This window comes from Acinonyx jubatus, chromosome C2, assembly GCF_027475565.1.
Source record: "Acinonyx jubatus isolate Ajub_Pintada_27869175 chromosome C2, VMU_Ajub_asm_v1.0, whole genome shotgun sequence".
Lineage (NCBI taxonomy): Eukaryota > Metazoa > Chordata > Mammalia > Carnivora > Felidae > Acinonyx > Acinonyx jubatus.
Genome location: NC_069384.1, coordinates 72,886,548 through 72,898,860, shown reverse-complemented (window position 1 = coordinate 72,898,860; position 12,313 = coordinate 72,886,548). Strand labels below are relative to the sequence as shown.

Sequence of the window (12,313 nt, the reverse complement as noted above, 5' to 3'; positions counted from 1 at the left end):
CCTTTGCAGCTACTTCTGTGCGTCTCTCAGGGACTAGTCACTTGTGACCTATTTGGAGCTGAAACTTCTGGCTACCAGAGGAAATGAAGACCAAGACTGAGCTACATGTGCTCAACTGTTTCTTTTGCACTCCTGGCACCAAAAAAGACTGGCCCAGTGAAAGGATTGTAGGTCAGATGGGCACCTGGTTGCCCCGCTCAGGTCAGCAGATTTTCATTGCACTCTAAACCATGGGTCAATACCTCAGGATCACTGGAAGGCTGTTTGTTATCTTCCATTTGCTGAAGACAGGTGCTTCCTTAGAGTCATGGAGAAAAAGAACCCGTGTGCTCTCCTTGTTGAGTGTTTTTCCTCAAGGTGGAGATGCCTCCCCAGAATCGGTAAGGTAAGGCTGAGCTCCTGTGTGCAAGTCCCACTGCCAAAGAATGTCTTTCATAAACATTTCAAAAGTGAGTTGATCCAAAACACACCTCCCCTGTGAGGTTACCTGGAATCTAATCCAGCCTAGGAATCACAGTCCAAACAGCTCGAGGTGCTGCAAATTCCACACAGCTGCGCAAAATGCAAGAGCCCAAGACTTTAAGGTGAAGAACACCAGAAATGTGTCCACATTTCCACACTGTTCTTTGTCACTACACTCCTTGAATGCATTTAAGTAGCCCTTATTACCAGCAAAGACAACCCAAGTGAAACCTCTTGGGGCTTTCCTAAAAAGCCCCTTCACAATTTTTTTAAGTTTATATGATTACTCTAAGGTATCTTCAAGTAAATTTATGAACTTAATCTCAGTTTTAAAATACACATACCTTTAAAGAAGTCACAGGAACCTAATGATTTCAACTATTTAAGAAGTACCTAAAGCTCCTTTAGGTTCCTAAAATACTTGATTTTATCTCTCCATAAGAAATTATGCGTTCCTGAGGGGTGCCTGGCTGGCTCGGTCAGTAGAGCATGTGACTCTTGATCTCAGGGTCATGAGTTCAAGCCTCAAGTTGGGCGTGGAGCCTAGTTAAAATAAAAATTAAAAGAAGAAAGAAAAGAAAAGAAGTTATGTGTTCCTAAAAATAAAAATCATGCCCAGTCCATCCTCCTCCATAGCAATCCAGATATTCACAGACTAATTTGCAAGCTCCAAGAGACAAGGTAGGGTCATGTATACACCTTTTTATTGCCCACAACATGTGGCCACGGTAGTAGATGGTCAGTAATTGTTATTGTTGACATATAACCTCCATGAAGATAGGAACTTTCTCTGTTTTGCTCATTCCTATAGGCCCAGCGACTAGAACAACCAACAGGTGGTACTACTCAAAAAGTATTGAACAAATTAGCCTATATCCTTAAATGCAGGAGAAGGAGGTTTAGAATTCTTACACATTTTTCAATAACTTTGGTCCTTCTTGTAAGAGTCAGGAATCAATCAGAGAAATGGAATCAGTAGAAGATATACATTGATATATACTAAAAGATTTATTGCAAGTATTTGGTTGATATGATTATGGGGGCTGGCTAGGCAAGGCTGAAATTTGCAGGGCTGGTCCTCAGGAAGGGCTGACCGGCACTCTTAGATGGAATTTCTTCCTTAGGCAAGCTTCAGCTCTACTTGTAAAGCCTTTCAAATGACTGAATTCGGCTCAACCATATTCCTTTTTTTTTTTTTTAATGTTTATTTATTTTTGAGAGAGAGAGAGAGAGGGAGATACAGAGTCAGAAGCAGGATCTGAACTGTCTGCACAGAGCCCAATGCAGGGCTGGAACCCACGAAGCTGAGATCATGACCTGAGCTGAAGCAGAAGCTTAACTGACTGAACCACTCAGACGCCCCTCACCCATATTCTTTAGGATATGGTCAATAACATCTACAAAATACCTCCATAGCAACATCTAGATTAGTCTTTAATTGAATAACTGGAGAAATAGCTTAGACAACTTGACACACAAAAAAGACACAGAAAAATCAGTAAATGTAATATACCATGTTAAGAGGATAAAGGACAAAAATCATATGATCATCACAATAGATGCAGAGAAAATATTTGACAAAATGCAATACCCTATCATGATAAAAACATTCATGCGAAAGTTCATAGCAGCATTATTTATATTAACCAGAAAATGAAAATAATGCAAATGTTCATCAACTGATACATGAAAAAACAAAATACAATATATCCACACAATGGAATATTATTTGGCAATAAAAAATGAAATGTGGATACATGTTGCAACATGGACGAACCTTGAAAACATTATGCAAAACAAAAGAAGTCCATCACGAAAGGCTACATATTACATGATTCCTTTTCTATGAATTTTCCAGAACAGGCCAGTCCATAGAGATAAAAAGTAGACCAATGTTTGCTAGGACTGGGGTAAGGAGGGAATAAAGAATGAGTGCTAACCTGTATGGGATTTCCTTTTGAGATTATGAAAATATTCTGAAGTCAGATACTGGTGATGGTTTTGTAACTGTGAATATGCTATAAACCACTGACTTGTGCACTTTAAAGGGTAATTTTTATGGTATGCGAGTAATATCCCAATAAAGATGTTATGTCTAAAAAAAAGTATATTTACAAAGGGTTTTAAATAACATAAGGAGGGCCATGGCTCAGTAGTGCTTTATTTAAACCTTATATTCCTCCAAGTACCATAATTCAATTCTGTCATTGAATTAGACCATCAGAAGGCTCCAAATGGAATCGTATTTAGTGCCTCACAATCACCCTAACAGCATCACCTGAACGTTTTCCCTATAGTTTTTTTTAACTTTTTAAAAATGTTTATTTATTTTTGAGAGAGAGAGAAAGAGACAGAGCATGAGCAGGGGAGGGGCAGAGAGAGAGGGAGACACAGAATCCGAAGCAGACTCCAGGCTCTGAGCTGTCAGCACAGACCCCAATGTGGGGCTCGAATTCACGAACTATGAGATCATGATCTGAGCTGAAGTCAGACACTCAACCGACTGAGCCACCCAGGCACCCCTCCCTATAGTGTTTTAAAATCCAAATTGTCATAATAAATAGCTGCGTGGAGCTTACTTCTGCACTTTTTTGCACAAATAATAAGAACATTGCCCATCCCATTACTACATCACTATCGTTCTTTGTATTATTACAGCATACTTCATGAGAATTTCATGTTAAGCTTTATTTTAGGAAATGCAATGTCCCTTAGGAATTATCCTTTCTGATCATCAAAACTATACAACTGATTTTAATTTCTATTTTAGCCTGGGAGGAAGCTCAGTTGAACCATAGCAATTATGTTGATCGAAGTACTTAAAATTTTTGTTTCAGTTTTTTTTTCTTTCTGTCTTTCTTCTCCTATTCATAACCTGCTACCTTAGGGCATGGAATTTTGGTGCAAGTCACCTCAAATCCCAGTATTTATTTGAAGAATTGGTCCAGGATTGTGGACTAAGGTTCAGTACTTAATTGTGCCTCACATGAAATCAGGTTTTTCTATATTGGCACTTTGAGCTAGATCATTTGGAAGTGGGGGTCTGGTGGGGGGTTGCTCTGTGCATTGCAGGATATTTAGCAGCATCTTTGGCCCTCACCCACTAAACATCAGCAGCAGCTCTCCAGTTGGACAATCAAAATGTATTGAGACGCTGCCAAACGTCCTCTTGGAGGGCAAAATTGCTCTCAACTGAAAACCACTGCCACTAAATCATCATGGGAAAAAACTGGCCATGCCCAACCCCCGCCCAGCTCTTCCCAATAACTCTAAGAGGTACTAGAAATTCATCACTGTAGATGGTAGATGATAGACGGACAGACAGACAGACAGATACATAGATTCATACGTTGCTCACTTACTTGAGATGCATCCAGGACACCTCTCCACTTGGTGTCACTCCCTAAAGCAGATCTGTTTCCATATAGATCTTCTCATTTTACAAGGAAAGAATTTTTTTAAGTTTATTCATTTATTTTGAGAGAGAGAGAGTGAGAGAGTGTGCAGGAGGGTCAGAGAGAGAGAAAGACAAAATCCCAAGCAGGATCTGCACTGTCAGCATGGACCTTGATGCAGGGCTCAAACTCACAAATCGTGAGATCATGACCTGGCCTGAAACCAAGAGTCAGACACTGCTTAACCCACTGAGCCACTCAGGCACCCCCAAGGAAAGAATTTCCTTATCTATTATTTCATGTGAGCCCAACAATCCATTAAAAAGGAAATCATTATTACTCCAATTTTTAGATGAGGAAATTGAAGAGTGAAAATGATCAACTTCAGAGCTAAACTCTAAATTCAGTGCTACTCCCCTCTGTCCATATATCTCCACTATCCCACCCTCATGGGTAGACATGAGGGATGATGGAGTGCCATGAGGCTAACGATGGTCTTACAAAGTGCCAACAATCTAAAATAGCGATAAATCCAGTCAATACCGAGAAAACAGATTACCACTTCCCAGATTACATTATACTTTAATTAAAACTCACAAATTTCCATTAGATCTAACTTCCTGTTTACAGAGAATGCAGGGGATAGAAGAACGAGTTAGACACTGGTAGAAAATAACCAAATCCAGAAGTGGGAACATTCTATAGGACAACTAGTCTGAACTCTTTCAAAGTCAGTTCTTGAAAATAAACAATCAAAAAACAAAACCATGCAGGGAATGTTTTAGAATAAAACAGACCAACAAAACATAACAATCAAATGCAATGTGTGAACCTTGATTGGAATCCTGGTAATATATAAAAGGAATACTTAGAATGAAGGGAATTTTGAGTTTGGACTGGATATAAGATTGTGGAATCAATCTTGTTGTTCTTAGATGTGATAATGGTATTGTTCTTAATCTGTTTTGTTTTTTTTTTTTAAGGGTGGTTTTATTAAAACATGGGACAGGACTGGCAGGCAGAAAGAGCGGCCTGATTTTGTTCTTATTCTTTTTTTTTTTAATTTTTTAAATGTTTATTTAGTTTTTGAGTGAGGGAGAGACAGAGTGTGAGCGAGGAAGGGGCAGAGAGAGAGGGAGACACAGAATCCAAAACAGGCCCCAGGCTCTGAGCTGTCAGCACAGAACCTATCACGGTGCTCAAACCCACAAACTGAGAGATCATGACCTGAGCCAAAGTCTGATGCTTAACCGACTGAGCCACCCAGGTGCCCCTGTTCTTATTCTTAAGAGATACTTGTGGAAAGTATTTTGGGATAAAGTACCATGATATCTGCAATTTTCAAATGGGTTGACAATAGCAAAACAAGATAGATGCTAGATAAAGTAGATATGGTAAAATATTAACATTTAAAACATTTACATGGAAGAGGGGAAGGAATTTGTTGTACTATTCTTTCCATTTCTCTGAACATATGAAATATTTTCATAATAGAAAGTTTAAAAAAAGGAAGTTGTGGGGTGCCTGGGTGGCTCAGTCGGTTGAGCATCCGACTTCAGCTCAGGTCATGATCTCACCACTCGTGGGTTCAAGCCCCACGTCGGGCTCTGTGCTGACAGCTCAGAGCCTGGAGCCTGCTTCAGATTCTGTATCTGCCTCTCTCTCTGCACCCGCCCCCCCCCCCAACTTGCATATGTTCTCTCTCTCACACTGAAAAATAAACAAAACCATTAAAAAAAATTTTTTTTAAAAAGGAAGTTGAAGGGAAATTAACAAGAGACATTTTCTGGCCACTTAAATCACATGTAAATGGCTGCCTAAAGTCACAGGACCTTAGAACCGAAAAGAGCCTTAGAAATGATCGAAGCTCTGAAATAGGCCTTGCCCAAGGTCAGGAATTAACTTCGTGGTAGAAAGAAAAGCAAAGTCCAGGTCTGATTCCCAGGTTTCCACTCTGCTTGTTCAAAGAACCAGCCTTTGTTCAATCACCTGACCTCTTCCAGTTTCTGCGTAGACTAGAAAAGCCATCAAACATACTTACGTAGGCCTTCCTGACCGCTTCCCCCCACCTCCTTATCTGATATCCCCTCCTACTATCCTACCCTGGCTCACTCCTTACCTGCCACATGGTCTCCTTGGGGTTCTGCTGACACAGGCAGCACTTGTGGCCTCAGGACCTTTACTCTGGTTGCTCTTTCTTGCAGCTCTTCCTCCAAATGTTTAATTGCCTAACTGCCTCACATTCTCCACGTATGCTCAGGTCTCTCCATGTGGCAAATCACCTGTTTAATAGTCCAGCCCCCACCCCACCACCCCCAACATCACTTGGCCCTACTGCTTATCTTTTTTCCATAGCACCTGTGTCCTAACACCTATTCAATTTTCTTATTTATTATGCTTTTTTGTTTCTGGTCAGTTTTCCCCGTTAGAAAATAAGCTCCACAAGAGCAGAGATCTTTGTTTTATCTACTGATAAATCCCAAGTGCTCACAGCAGTGCCTGGTACACAGAAGCTATTCAATACCGGAAATGTTGGTTGAATGAATGAAGGTTCTTTCGCTGCAACTCAGGATTTAATTTCAACTTAAAAGGGGCCACAAAAAGGCAAGAAGAAAAAAGGTAGGAAAGATGGAGGAGAGGCATTATACTGAATGTTTTCATTATTTAAAAGATGGGATGTAGGCTTTGGGGCATATGAACAGTAGCCCAGCACTGTCTTGCACAACGTCAGCCAGCACAGCTCTGTACGCAAAAGACATTAGCAGCGTCTCTTCCGCCAGAGGGCTTACATGTTGCAATTCCCTTGTAATAAGTTCCTAAATATTTAATACTTGAATGACTTCCTAATAGGGTGTTGATTTACTACATCATAGGCATAATTAAGAGACTTCAATTCAGGTCTGTTGGGATTAAATTTAAAGCCCAAAAGCTTAGCCTTCAGAGCCAAGCAAATCAGAAAACAGCACGTGCATGATGCAGAGGAACATTTATACACAAGCTCAAACTTGCAGCTGTGTTTCTAAGATCCCCATCTTTGCTTCGGGCCCAATGGGCTTCACTTCCTTCTGAGTCTGTGGGTGAAACCCAGATGAATCCAGAGTGTTACTCCCATAAGGATCTCGGTGGAAGGCCCCACAAACAGTCCCAGCAGTTTTTAAGCCTTGGAAGGAGACCTTGATCTGGTATCTATGTAGACAGGTTCCCTCTCGTCTTCAAGTACAGATGGATGTGGGTGTTCGTTGCTAAATGAAACTGAGGCTCAACTTCAGAGGAAAAAGTATTTGCTTGTAGCACGTAAATGTTCCATATGTTTTGCTAGTAACTTTTTTTTCAAAATTTTTTGAATCTTTATTTATTTTTGAGAGAGAGACAGAGACAGAGCATGGACGGGAGAGGGGCAGAGAGAGAGGGAGACACAGAATTCAAAGCAGGCTGTCAGCACAGAGCCCGACGTGGAGCTCAAACTCACGAGCCGTGAAATCATGACCTGAGCTGAAGTCAGATGCTCAACCGACTGAGCCACCCAGGTGCCCCTTGCTAGTAACTTTTCATTGCAAACATGCGTGTCTATCTCACCATGACCTCAAGTCATAAGGGAGCAAATGGACTGATTGGTAAGGGATATTGGAGAGCTCTGACAAAATGTGGACAAAATTGTTTCCCCATCCTCAGCATATTGTACACCAGGGTCTGTCAGACAGTTTTCCTGAATTACAAAATTCTTCTCTTCCCTGAGGATCCACCTCGTCCCTTTTCCTGATGCAAGCTTACCCGAATAGTTATTGGCCTCTTTTCATAGTGACAAACCATTGCCTCTGCTCACTTATTCCTGGCTTGTGAGACATAGGGAAAAGAGGTTTAGTGAGAATTTTCTTAAAAAAAAAAAAAAAAAAATACCAGGGCACCTGCATGGCTCAGTGGGTTAAGCACCTGACTCTTAACTTCAGTTCAGGTCATGGTCTCTCAGTTCATGAGCTTGAGCCCCACATTGGTCTCGGTGCTGATCTCACAGAGCCTGCTTGGGATTCTGTCTCTCCCTCTCTCTCTGCGTCTCCCCTGCTCGTTCGCTCGCTCTCTCTCAAAATAAATAAACTTAAAAATAATACGTTCTTTTCTGTGGTTGTTGTGGTCACCATTCATTGAAGAAGTATTTTGTGGTGCGCCTGGGTGGCTCAGTGGGTTAAGCAACCAACGTCTGATTTTGGATCAGATCATGATCCTGGAGTCATGGGATCAAGCCCCGAGTCAGGCTCCACGCTGAGTGTGGAGCCCACTTGGGATTCTCTCTCTCTGTCTCTCTCTCTCTCTCTCTCTCTCTCTCTCTCTCTCTCTCTCTCCCTCTGCCCCTTCCCCACTTGCACTCTCACTCTCTCTAAAATAAAATAAAATAAAATAAAATAAAATAAAATAAAATAAAATATTATTTCATGAATGACTACTATGTGTTTTAGAATGTGCCAAGCACTGAAGAAACAGTAGCACAGAACACCGCTCCGTTCCTAGGTATTTACAGTTTAAGGTAGTAAAACCGAGAAATAAAAGAAACCAGGAAGTTGAGACACAGAAAGAGAGACGCAGCAAAGAAGGTGAGTACAGATGGTTGTGGAAACTTCCTGGGTAGTAAGGAAGACTTGCAGTAAGAAGCAGCATAGCACAAATCTGTAAAATAGGAAGCGAGAACAAAGACAAACATCCATGATGGCACTGCCCAGGCGAGGCACTGTGAGAGCCATACACATGTCCTTTCCGGCACTTTTGAGTCATTTTAATATGGTGGCATTTATCCTAAAGGTAGAATCTGTCACCTGACCTTCTTCCACTTAAAATAAGAATATAAACATTTCCCCGATTTACTAAAAATTGGTCGTAAGCGTTATTTTAGTTGTATCAATATGCCATAGTCTCCTTATCCAGTCCCACATGGCTTATCATTTACGTTGCATGTTGTTTCCATTCATATTAATTAATTCATTCTGCGTCTGTTGAACTCTTGCCTTGCAAGAATGGGGCAATGCGCTGGCTTTGATGATACAAAAATGAGCAAGTCTGGGCCTCCAGGAACTCCAAAGGCAGAAGCAAAGTGACTTGGAAACAGACATCAACAATCAATATATAACATGAGACAAGGACGCACAAGGGGTTTCAGTACCCTAAAGAGGAAAGAACTTACAAAGCAGCACAGACTGAGTGGCTCAACGAACAGAGATGTATTTTCTCATTCTTCCAGGGTCTGGAAGATGCAGGTCTGGTTTCTTCTGAGGTCTCTCTCCCTGACTCACAGGTGGTCTGTAACCTCTGATGGTCCTTCCTCTCTGGGCTTGCATCCCCGGTGTCTGTGCGTACAAATTTCTTCTTACAAGGACACCATCCCAGACTGGATTAGGGCCCACCATAACTGTCTCATCTTAACTCCTCTTAAATCACTACTTTAAAGGCCCGATCTCCAAACACAGTGACATTCCAAGGCATTGGGGTCAGGGCCTCAACACGTAGATTCAATTCAGCCCAAAACATTTAGTGAGAGAAAAATGCTTCTTGAAGGAGGTGACACTTAGCTGATTCTAGAAGGATAGTGAAGAATGGAAAATGAAATGCACATATGTATAAAGGCCTAGAGACAAGAGAGAGGATGCAGCGCTTTTAGGGGAACCGCAAGTATTTCAGCGTGATGAGGCCAGGGGGAGAGAGACAAGGGGAGAACAGAGGCGTTATAAATCATTCTCAAGTGTAAACCTTTGTCCATACTTCTGATTATGTCACTGAGATCAGCCTCAGTGGAACGACTGGGCCAAAGCAGGGTTCTCCCCACACTTTGCTCGCTCTTTCCCTATGGGCTCCGTGTTGACACTTAGCCAATCACGGAAGTCCCTGCAGGTGCTGGTTAAAAGTGGACTCCCAGGCCTCTTCCTAGAGATCTGATACTTGTGTCAGGTCTCAGTCACTATCACTCTTCAGCAGCACTCTCTCTCCAGGGACCCAGGGATTTGCTTCCATATCTAGTCACTTCTCTGCCTGCTTCCCTTTCAGTTTGCTCTCCTGTCTCCCCAGCCTTGCTCAGAAGACTTGGGTTCCCAGTTTGCCCGTTCACCTTCAGAGGAACAAGCCTGCACAATTCAAATGAAGTACAAACGAGGAATTAAACACTAGGGGTTGAATTTCTCCATGTCTTCTCTCTTGAGCTGGATTATCAATTATTTGCGTGTCTCGTCTCCTTGACTCAGGAGAGCCTGGTGCTATCACTTAAAATAGAGAAAGATGATTGGTAATTCTTTTTGCTTCCTAGGCCTCTGTTTCCCTCTCTGTAAGACAGGGACCATTTTTTAGAGTCTGTGAATCCAACAAACACGCTAACATCTTTGCACAGTGCTTTCAAGTGTATAAAAGGGGCACCTGGGTGGTGCAGTCAGTTAAGCCTCCAACTCTTGAACTCATCTCAGGTCATGATCTCACAGTTCGTGAGTTTGAGTCCCACGTTGGGCTATGGGCTCACAGTGCAGAGCCTGCTTGGAGTTCTCTCTCCCCCTCTCTCAGCCCTCCCCCACTCATGCGCGCATGCACCCTCTCACCTCTCTCTCAAAATAAATAAACTTTTAAAAATTAAAAAAATAAAGTGTATAAAATACTTTTGACAAACAGGATGCTTTAAATACAGAAATACCCAGTAAATATTTACTAACACAAATAGCAGTGATGATTCTGCATGATGTGAAAAAAACCTACTTATTGTTAAAGTTCCCTCTAGTCATTAAGTTTGAGTCACTTCTTTTTCAGTTAGGTTCTTTTTTTTTTTTTTTTCTATGTTTATTTATTTATTTTGAGAGAGAAAGAGAGCATGAGCTGGGACATGTGAGGAGAGAAAGAGAGATAGAATCCCAAGTAGGCTCCAGGCTCAGTGCAGAGCCCAATGTGAGGCTCGATCTCACGACCCTGAGATTGTGACTTGAACCGAAATCAAGAGTCAGACGCTCAACCAACTGAGTCACCCAGGCACCCTAAAGTTTCTTAAATGACTATCAATCACTATGTGTTAGAATTAATTGTACCTCCTGAGTTTAATTCCTAAATATTGTCACAACCTGAGGAAAAAGTTCTAGGCACAGTTGCTAGTTAAAAAAAAAAAGAAAAAGGAGGAAGGGGTGTCTATGTTGAGTTAAGCGATACTTTACCGGGGGAAGAATATCTCCCCAGGTGTTTGTTTCTACCTAAGTTGATCGGCATACATTCAACATTTTCATTACCCAGCCCTGTTTTTGTCCTTCTATTTTATTTTATGTGAAACTCCTATTTCAAAATGCAGCTTTTCTCAGAAGAGTTCCTGCCCATTCTCCTGTAGCCATCCTGAACGGAAGTCACTCGGAGGCACCTGCCGGAGGCCATCTGCAGGCGCACACTTGGGCATACAGTGCTCTGACCCCTCAGGTGCGCCCTCTTGTAAATACAAGCTCTCCTGGTCTGCTGCCACTACAAGGGTTCAGTTTCACTGTTGCTGTGAGTCTGACGCCAGTGCTAAGGACAGTGAACTTTTAAAAACAACCTCCTCTTTCTTCTCTAATCTGGGAGAAAAACAAAGCCCAAGTCAGGAACCAATCAAGTGAAAGAGAGTGTGGCTAAATCAAATAAACATTGAACTTCACTTTCTCTGAAACCAATGCCTAAAATCTCTTGAGGCGTGCAAGGATCTACGGGACGGGCTGTTTTGGAGAGCCTGGAGGAGGGCGCTATCACAGGGCACGAGGTATAACACCTAAGGGGGTGTGAAAAAATAAGGGGGGGGGTGGTCCTCTTCTTATATTACTGCCTTCCTCCTGTCACCTAGGCCTGAACCTCATAAAGCCTAAGAGCCAGGCCATCAGCATTTATTCTCCCGTTAGAGCACTCCCAGGTGAGACTGGAAAATATCTGAGTTGGGAGAGATTTTTGAGATCTCAAGGGTAAAAGTTTCATTTTGCTGATGGGAAAACTGAGGCCTGGAGGAGGAAGGAGGCCTTTGCCAAGGTGATAGGCCACTGTAGAACCCAAGGTCCTCCTGACATCACTCCCATGGTTCCCAAATTGTCTTGCCCTCAAAGCACTAGTCCCTCTCCTAGTTTTTCTGTTGCTATCAGAAGTCCTTTTTCTCCCAGTTAGTGAGAGTGGAAACCTGAAAGTCCTTATTAGCTATTCTTCTTTATCCCACATGCCCAGTGAATGACTTCCACTGGATCTTACTTTATTTTTTTTTTTACATTTATTCATTTTTGAGAGACAGAGACAGAGTGTGAGTGAGGGAGAGGCAGAGAGAGAGAGAGGTAGACACAGAATCCGAAGCAGGCTCCAGGCTCTGAGGTGTCAGCACAGAGCCCAACGTGGGGCTCGAACCCATGAACCGTGAGATCATGACCTGAGCCGAAGTCAGGTGCTTAACCAACAGCCACCCAGGTGCCCCTGGATCTTACTTTAAAATATCTTGCTCTCTC

General features: G+C 42.2%; 1 protein-coding gene across 1 annotated transcript in view; it reads right to left on the bottom strand.

The window, feature by feature from the left end:
* The window catches only part of ATP13A3 (ATPase 13A3), a 100,740-nt gene extending 96,773 nt beyond the window's left edge, over positions 1–3,967 (bottom strand). Inside the window, exon 1 of the mRNA XM_053221047.1 lies at positions 3,825–3,967. The gene's annotated coding sequence lies outside the window, so the exon portion shown is untranslated. The remainder of the gene's footprint in view (positions 1–3,824) is intronic.
* Between the last annotated feature and the right edge of the window lie 8,346 nt (positions 3,968–12,313).